This window comes from Aethalodelphis obliquidens, unplaced genomic scaffold (genome assembly GCF_003676395.1).
Source record: "Aethalodelphis obliquidens isolate GAN/ISIS:26980383/991018 unplaced genomic scaffold, ASM367639v1 scaffold6, whole genome shotgun sequence".
Classification (NCBI taxonomy): Eukaryota; Metazoa; Chordata; class Mammalia; order Artiodactyla; family Delphinidae; genus Aethalodelphis; species Aethalodelphis obliquidens.
This window is the reverse complement of record NW_020837950.1, coordinates 2,296,996-2,306,557: the sequence shown is the minus strand read 5'-3', so window position 1 is coordinate 2,306,557 and position 9,562 is coordinate 2,296,996. Positions and strand designations below refer to the sequence as shown.

General features: G+C 47.0%; 1 pseudogene; it reads right to left on the bottom strand.

The window, feature by feature from the left end:
- Positions 1–994: 994 nt before the first annotated feature.
- Positions 995–1,848, bottom strand: LOC113619227 (oligosaccharyltransferase complex subunit OSTC pseudogene; annotated as a pseudogene).
- Between the last annotated feature and the right edge of the window lie 7,714 nt (positions 1,849–9,562).

Genomic DNA, 9,562 nt, shown 5'->3' with positions numbered 1-9,562 from the left:
AATTCACAGCTAACTCAACCACCTGAAATTTTAGCAATTCATCCTTTTGTAGGGGAGGTGCTGCGGCTGCTGTTGTTGTTTATTTTCATTCTAATTTTAAATGATTTAGGGTATAGATGTACCTTCATTCAGATGCAGTATTTCTCAGTACAGTGTGTGTATGACAGATTCCTCCTATGGAGTTACGTCACTGATGGGCTCAGGTATCTCACAGGTCAAGTGAGTTCCCAGACAGCAGTAACCCCTCAGCAAACAGCCAGTCCTGTCCTCTGTATGGCATTGAGTTCCTGATTTCTTATTAATATGCTCTGATAAGGAGGTCGATTTAATCTATTTGAGGAAAAGGGAGGATGAACTAAATCTGTCTTCCTCCATCTTTTAAACATTCATTGTACATGTTCCGTGGTAAAAACGGCACATACGATTACTATCATTTTTATTTTTAATTAGAAAAATTATTTCTGCTTGTTTCGCACATCTTACTGTACAGGAAACAGTCTTACATACGTATCTGGAATAATGTACCATCGCACACTTTGTTTAAAGGCAAAGCACCACAGGGAAAGCTAATCAGCTGTCCAGGGCTCTCACCTGATGGGATCTTCCTTCCTGATTTTACATTAATTTCTGAAAGTCAGAAATGTCATCTCCCCAAAAATGTTAAGGGGTTTGTAAAAAATAATTACTTTATTCAATATGATAGCTGTAGAAATGGAGTATATTTTCTTTAAGAAACGAAACATGAAGAAGAAAATGCCAGGTAACATCACCGGCACGTCAGTATAGACCAGCAGAAAAGATTCTGTTGTAAGCCTGTCTCCTTGATACCAAGAAGACATTCTAGTCCAAGCTTTTAATATGCTTCCTGTGTTTTCACTAGATGCTTCTTTTCTGTTGCTTTTCATTCATCCTTTTCCATATTTCAAATCAGAGGGTTGGTATAGCCTTTAAAACTTCATTAACAGGAGCAAATCCAGTATCCATTGATTTATTCTCAAAAGGCACTCTCACCCATCAGATTGCCTGGCAGTTTCATTCTCATGAATACTTGGCCATGAGAAAACTCAACAGAACACAGATGAATCCAGTGAATACAAGAAGGAGTCTGGGGCTTCCCTGGTGGTGCAGTGGTTAAGAACCCACCTGCCAATGCAGGGGACACGGGTTCGAGCCCTGGGCTGGGAAGATCCCACATGCTGCAGAGCAACTGAGCCAGTGTGCCACAACTACTGAGCATGCGCTCTAAAGCCCACGAGCCACAGCTACTGAAGCCCGTGTGCCACAACTACTGAAGCCTGCGTGCCTAGAGCCCGTGCTCCGCAACAGGAGAAGCCACTGCAATGTGAAGCCCACGCACCGCAAAGACGAGTAGCCCCCGCTCGCCGCAATTAGAGACAGCCCGCGTGCAGCAACGAAGACTCAACGCAGCCAAAAATCATAAATAAGTAAATAAATTTATATTTTAAAAAAAGTATTAAAAAAAAAGAAGTCTATTTAGTTTTGGAGTGTTTGGTGCCTTGGATCAGTCGAGGATTATGAAACCCAAACCTCCCACTGTAGACAGAAAGCTGGATGTGAGTCCTTCATACTATATCGTCCATTTACTCCCTAGGCCAAGAAGGCTGTGGGCCTCTGCTGCCCGTGCTCATCAGTCACAGAGCCAACACTTGAGGTTCGACAGTAACGTCATAAATTGTTCCTCCGGCGTTGAGGAAGTAAGACACCACCACCAGAGCGCACACCATCGCGGTCAATGGCAATGAGCACCCAGGGTGGCTTCTTCAGCCTCGGACTGGGTCATTCGAACACTAAGAAGAGGACTCGGTACAAAGCCTCCGTGTTGGTCATGGCAGGGGAGGCATTCCACAATTATTTTTTAAATTATTTAAAAAATTTGTTTTATTCAAGTATAGTTGATTTACAATGTTGTGTTAATTTATGCTGGACAGCAAAGTGATTCAGTTATACATATACATAATCTTTTTCATATTCTTTTCCGTTATGGGTTTTTTTTTTTTGCGGTACGCGGGCCTCTCACTGTTGTGGCCTCTCCCGTTGCGGAGCACAGGCTCCGAACGCGCAGGCCCAGCGGCCATGGCTCACGGGCCCAGCCGCTCCGCGGCACGTGGGATCTTCCCGGACCGGGGCACGAACCCGCGTCCCCTGCATCGGCAGGCGGACTCTCAACCACTGCGCCACCAGGGAAGCCCCCTGCAACGATTTTTTGACTTTCAAGCATGTTCCTCTGAAACCGAGATCTGAGTGTCATCCGTCACCGTTGATTTGTGCTAGTGCCTATCAGTACCTTTTCTTCTCTCCACTTTTCTTTCAGAGTACAATAAATTATATTCAAACGGCAGTCATGGAGGAAACTTTCCTTTCCTCCTTCATCAACAACGCTGATCGACGGGCGCGAAAGCCCCTGGCAAGCAGCATCTGCTCTAACTCAAGGATCCCCGCCCGAGCAGAGGATGAAATTAACAGACACAGAGCAGTTTTGCTGCTCAACATTTGTGCAAGTCTGGCACATGCACACATCATTAGCAACTCTATTTGAGAAGCAGGATCAAGGAGGTGAGCAGGAGAGGGGATCTCATTAAAGAGATATTCAAGGAAGAGGAAATTCAGAGCATTTAGGTAAAGTTTCACGGCTAAAATAGATGAACAAATAGCCGGGTGAGTTTGGGAGGTGTTGACAGACAATTTACATAATTTTGCATCTTCCAGAACAGAGTCATGTTAGGCTGCCTATTTTACTTAGCCCCGTGGGCTAGAACGAAGCCTTTATGAGGGCAAAGATTTTGCTGTCCTGTTCATTGCTGTCATCTGGGCTTGTAGCATATAAAATTAAATACTCATGGAACGAGTTAATGTATACTTGCTCAAAGCTTACCTCAACCTGAGCTAGGCAGATGAGGTCTGGCACGCTCAGCAGGAATCAAAGCAATATGCGTGCCAGAAGAATGGTAACTTCTAACTAAAACTGATTGTTAATTAAAGTGTATGGAATCAGTGGTAAAATATTAGTGGAATGCCTCTCGTGCGCCCACCATTATTCTAGGCAACAGAGGAGATACGGTAGAAGCACAACACAAGGAAGATTGTGATTGGCCAGGCATGCTCTAAGTTCATTACTAAAGGCTTGCTATTGGCCAGGCGTGTTCTAATTCCATTATTAGCATTAGCATATTCAATTCTGTCAACACCACCTACGGGGTAGGTTGGTAAAGTACAAGTGTGATCATCTCTCCGTTTGACATACAAGGCAACTAGTACCAGGTCAATTTAGTAACTTGCCCAGAGTTCTAGGCTGGCAAATGTGGAGCTGGGATTCCCCCCACCATGCTCTTTACTGCCATTCTCTGTGTTCTCAGCCCATTAGGAACTTACCCTTCATTTGAGGACACAAAAGGAACACATATGAAGCAGAGAACAACTAAATCTTAAACTCTGTGGCCCTGGCAGCAAAAGGGAGAGGAGTAAGTGTAGACTGGAGTTTTGAGAGAGAACTTCTGGAAGGGGGCTGTACTAGATCTGTCTAGAATTCATCATGGGTTTGTCTGTATATCCATGTCTCCATCCTCCCATCTACTCATCCACTCAATCTTCCCATACACTCACCCAACAAACATTTTTTGAGCTCCAACTACGTGCCAGTCCCTGAGCACTGCGGTGGCGGATTTTGTGCTGAAGTAGTCATATGTTAGCAGTCTTAGCTTCTCTGCCTGGGAGGGCTAAGATGAAACCACACACACACGCACCAACAGAGGGTCTCCTCTAGGCAGGACCGTTTGGTGCTGTCTATCAAAACTGAGAATGTGCAGACCTTTGGTAATGCAATCCCGCCTGCTGGAATTTACCCGTGGTGAAGTGACCTGTGCACAAGGGTATTCTCTGCTGTACTGTTTTCAACAAGAAAGTATTAGAAATAGTCCCACGTTCATCAAAAGGGGACTGCTTAAATAAAACATGAGAGTACACCCAAAGAGATTACTAAGCAGCCGTAAATAGAAGTGAAGAAGCTAAAATGAAAATATCTTTAAGACATTTAAGTGAAAAATATCAAAGAGCATATGTACAGTGGGCTACCATTTAGATAAAAGATGGGGAATATAAACATACTTGGTAAGATATCTATAAAATATCTCTGGAAAGATACACCAGACACTGATCACATCTGTGGCTTTCAGTGGAGGGAGCAGGTAGTTGAATGGCAGGAGAGATTTTCACTGGATACCATTTTATATATTTTGAATTTTGAACCTTGTAAATGTATTGCCTATATTCCCCTACAAAACACTCTTTTTCTTTCAAAAATTCATGCACCCAGACCCAAGTATTAGGGGCGTATCTATGAGTGCCAGAGTTTTCATTTTGGTCCCCTGAATCTTTCGAGGCACCGAGAATGGAATCTTAGGTGCCAGGATGGAGTGACATCTGGAACCCACAGCAGCATGACTCGTACCTGAAGTGCTGTGACGTTTGGTTTCTGTCCTTGGCTGGCCCGGAAGTGCCTTGGCTGGCATTTCCTCTTCCTTGGCCGAGGGGCTTCTCCCCAGACCTTGGGTTTGCAATTTGCAAGATGGTGGTCAGGGTGGGCCTCCCTGAGAAAGTGACATTTGTTCAAGGCTTGAAGTCAATGAGGGAATGAGTCCCGAGGGTATTGGAGGAGGAATTCCAGAAAGACAGAATAGCAAGGTCAAAAAATTGGAGGCAGGAGTATGCTGGGCAAGGTGGCAGGTGTGCCTAGAATGGAGTAAACAAGAGGGCGGGAAGAGCTGAAGACAAAGGAGTAAGCGGCAGTCTGTGTGGGTCTGAGGGAGGTGTGGACGGGAGGTCTTCCTCTCCCTTCCTTGAGATTTGACATCCAGACACTTCCTGTTTGTCCATCTCATGTCCCAGTTCTGCCAACTTGCTGCTGCCTGGTTCCTGAGACCCAGTCCCTGTCCTGCACTCAGATCTGGTTTTGGTTTCACGGCCTCATACCCAGTCCTGTTGGCCAGTCCAGGGACCTGGTCTCTCCCAGGTTGGGAAATGGAGCCCAAATTCCAGTTTGCGCTGGAAGTGCAGCCAGTTCAGTCCCCACAGGGACTATGGGCACCGTGAGGACGGACAGGAGCAAGGAATGCAGAGACTCATCTTTCAACCACCGTGCTATGTTGGGCTTCCTCATAATTCTCAAATGGCACACCTTTACCTCGGGTACCCTTGGACTTGGATCCCTCATCCTCAGTCACTCCGTCCCCACCTTGTGTGACTCAATTCCTATCTCACTCAGATGAGTCTCAAATGCCCTGCACCTCCGAGAGGCCTTCCCTGACCTCCTGATGTAAGGCAACACCTCCTGTCCCCCCAATCCCCTTACTTGCCTGAATGTTTTCAATACACATATGGAGGTGTTTGTTGTCTGTCTCTCTCTGCTTGAATACCAGCGTGGGCGCAGTTAGGACTTTATCTAGACCCCCCCAAACCTGTGGGGGGTTTGGCTTCCTGGTCCTTGCCTCAGTGAGTGAGTCTGGTTCCTGATTTTGGTCCCTCCCAGTCATCCCTGTCCCACTGGAGAACCAGGCTCTGCCCATGCTGGAATGGGGAGTCCTAGGAATTAGGAGGAGACGTACCACCAGCTAGAATGGTATTAGGGCATCCCAGGAGCACCATGCCCTAACTCTGTTCCCTATCCTGGAGAAGAAACAGGCAGAAATGAGGAGACAGCGTCCTCCAACATTTTACAGGAAGAAAATACAGGGTCCTTTTACTTGCTCAGAATTGCATTTCCCTTGATCTTAGCAGAGCTTTAAGAGGAATGTGAAGTGCTCATAATTTTAAGGGTCACGGTTGTCATGACGTGACAATCTACTTTTGTTCTTACTGATTCTTTGTTCTAGAGAAGCAGCTTTGTTGCTAGTAGACTGGGGTTCAAATTCTGGCTCTGGCATTTGCTGACATTGGGCAAATCAAGCCTTTCTGGGCCTGTCTCCTCATCAACAATGGGCTGGGGGGGGCGCGTAGGAATGAGGGGTAATGTCTACCTCCCTCCGTTAGCAGATGGAAAGTGTGGAGTACGGTCTTTGGTATGTAGTAAGTGCTTATTTAATGTTCAGCCCTCTCCTCCTTCCTCAGCCCTCCTCCACATTCCCCACCATGAAAGGTCTTTTCCATGTACTTAGTGGTCCAATATCGCCTGCAAGCCGTGAGGACTTGAAAATGCAGCACATGATCTTTGAGTTCTTCATCATTTATTATGCCATCGGATGTTCCACATCCTGGTCACAGGTCTAACATCTGTAAGAGCTGATCAGTTAACATTTTGTTGTTGTTGTTGTTGCTGATGGAATCACACTATATCTTGGTCAGTCTTTTCACACATGCATAGGTAAGTTAGTCAGGGTATTGGCTCAGCTGCTACAACAAAAATACCTGCAAATGCTGTAGCTTCAATAGGATAGGAACTTGTGTCTTTATTACATAATAATCTAGAAACAAGTGGTAGGTCTAGGTCAGAGGCTCTGGGCTAGGAGGGCATCCAGAGACCTAGGTTCCTTCTCTCTTTTTGCTCTGCAAGTCCCTAGCGTGGTGTTTTTGTCCACACAATCAAAGCTAGAGCAACACCACTCTATCCGCATCCCGGTCAGAGAGGAGGCGGGAGAGGAAGTCCACAGTGAGTCCATTTCTTTTAGGGAAATCGTACTCCGGTTCCTTTGGAAATGTGGTCACATGGCCACGCTTGGCTGCAAGGGTGCTTGGGAAATTTTACTTCTACCTCCATGGCCGTGGGCTCTGCTAAAACTTGATAACTGGGGATCTATTATCAAAAGGAAGAAGAGGAGAGTGGATTTGGGGAACAGCCGTCTCAACACTCCTGGTCTGAAGGGAACCAGGCAAGAATGTGGCTGGCTAGGCTGGGGCAAGACCATGACCACTAGAAAAAGGCGACTGCTGACAGAGGTGGGTTTTAGGTAAATAGTGGGTACGCATTTCCCCCCTCCCATTTAAAAAAATGTCGTCCAACAAAACTGAAGGTAAACGATTGCATGCCCATACTGTGTTTGTAAGGGTTTCATACCATTCTGATCAGTCCAGTGGGTTGCTTTAGAACACATTGGAAGTTTTTTGAAACTCAGAACCAAGGTTTTACCTCAAGTCATGAGGCTTTTGTGACCCTTGATGATCTTTAGGGTCAGTGCAGAAACAGAAAGCTGGTGTGGCCCATGGGCTCGTTGGATGGTACCTGTTTGTCGAAAGAATGGGTAAATATGGATAAGTATGCTCATGTCAGAAAACTTTGGACTCTGTCATAATAGTGAAGAGAACTCTCGTGGGCACTCCAGTGAATGTTCCACTTCCTCCTGATTTGTACTAGGGAATGGTACCAGCACTACAGACAAGTGCTCTGTGTCTAACTTGTCACATTTCTTGGCCACTCTCTAGTTGATAAAGCCGTTTCACACATATCAACAGGCCTGTAAACTCACCAAGGATTGGGCCTTAGTGTTATTTCCCTCTGTGGCCACTGCAGGGCCTTGCACGTAGTAGGTACCTTCTGAATTTCCATGGGAGGAGTGCTCTCATTGGTTCTCAGGACAGCTCAGGAGGGTAAGCAGGACAGATGATGTCCCCGTAGAAAAGGGCCTGAGACTGAGGCTCGGGGTGGCTGAGGGACAGGCTGAGTGTCCCAGAGCTAAGAAGCAGTGCTGGGACAGTGGTTTCCAGGTTTCTGACCCCCATGTTTCTTGCATTGCCCCACACCCAGATCAGCCCTTTAGCTCCCTTCTCTCTGGATCTGAAGCACTCACTTACGGGCCATCTAAGTATCATTTTTCTCTCAGAAGAAGCCTCAGTCTTTTATTCAAGAAATAAATTCAGAACTTGAGACAATTGGTCTGGTTCTTGATCCCTTTCAGTAAATGTGGAAACGCATCCTTTAGAAAATGCAATTCCTGCTCTTGAAAATACAAGTGGGCTTTCTTCCCCAACATCCTTGCTACAAAGAATTTGGTCACAGTTCTATTTTATCGCTGATTTTTCTGAAAAATGAACAGGACAAGAAAAACTTCCTTCAGAGTCCTCAAGGCCTGACCTTGTCCTTTGTCTCCCAAACCCAAACCTTCTTCTCTTTGCACAGTTGGGCTGAACTAAATTCTATCCTCTGGAGATGACCTCCATTTCTGATTCCCATTGACCCTAAGATTCACTACCCAATTTGCACCTCAGACCTGATCCTCTTGTTCTTCAAGTCCCTCTCTTGACAAATGGCATCATTTATAAGTAAAAATCCCAGGAGACACCTCCCCTTCCTCCTATGGCAGGCAGATTGTATAATGGCCCCCAGTGATCCCACCTCCTGCTGTTCACACTCTGGTGTAATCCCCTCTCTGAGTGTGGGCAGGAGCTGTGATTTGCTCCTAACAGACAGAATATGGCCAGCTGTGGGTCCACTACACCTGGCCTCCTGGACTGGGAGATGAAGACAGCATGAAATCTTTGTTTCCCATTTAAAAATAACTGCTCCTGGGGGTCAGTCGGCTTCTTTGAGGCAGGCTCGTCGAATATTTTTGGAAGATTGCAAAGAGAGTCGGGACTTTTAGTCATTAGTTTTTTTGTTTTTTTTGTTTGTTTGTTTGTTTGTTTTGTGGTACGCGGGCCTCTCACTGTTGTGGCCTCTCCCGTTGCGGAGCACAGGCTCCGGATGCGCAGGCTTAGCGGCCATGGCCCACGGGCCCAGCCGCTCCGCGGCATGTGGGATCCTCCCGGACCGGGGCACGAACCCGTGTGCCCCTGCATCGGCAGGCAGACTCTCAACCACTGCGCCACCAGGGAAGCCCTAATCATTAGTTTTAATTACTGTGGATACTCCCGCTTTAAAAAGCGTCCTGTTTTGGACAATGAATTAATTGATCGCACTACCCCTAGAAAATGGCTGTGACTGCGTCCACCCCATAGCCATCATAAAGAGCCGAGTTTCCTGGGTCCACCTCTGTCCTGATCGGGGAAGGACCGGGACTACGGTATGCTGGGAGCTCCTCTCTTGCCTCTTGGCACAGGACAGCTGGACACACAGAGGGCCGGGAGGGTCCTCATCCCACTCAACAACCTGCAGCCTTCCTCCCTGCCCTCCCTGCCCGCACTGCCCTCCACTTGTCTAGCTTTCAGTGCATCCTCACTTCCCAGGTTCCAGTCCAAATTCCTCTGGGACTAGAGGCTGCCCCAGCTCCCCAATCAGCTGGGACCTTGACCTTTCCATCTCTTCCAGCCCCTTTTCCCTAGAGCTGGACCCAGCTCCCTGATCCTCCTTTGACCTATGCCAGATAGGATGCACTCACATTTTTTACCAAGAGGCCCGCTCCGTGCCCCACACGCTTGGCTCAGATGCTTTGAGTCCCAGCATGACACTGGACTTGAGTTCATCCCGCCGCTTGGCCTTGGGGCCGGGCTGCTGGACCTTCTCTGGAAAACTTTGCCCTCTACTATTTCAGAGGCTTTGCTCTTGTTTCCATCTGGAGCAGGTCCTGTAATTCCCAGTGTCCTCTGTGACCAAGACTGTCTGGATTATAACAAGATTTGG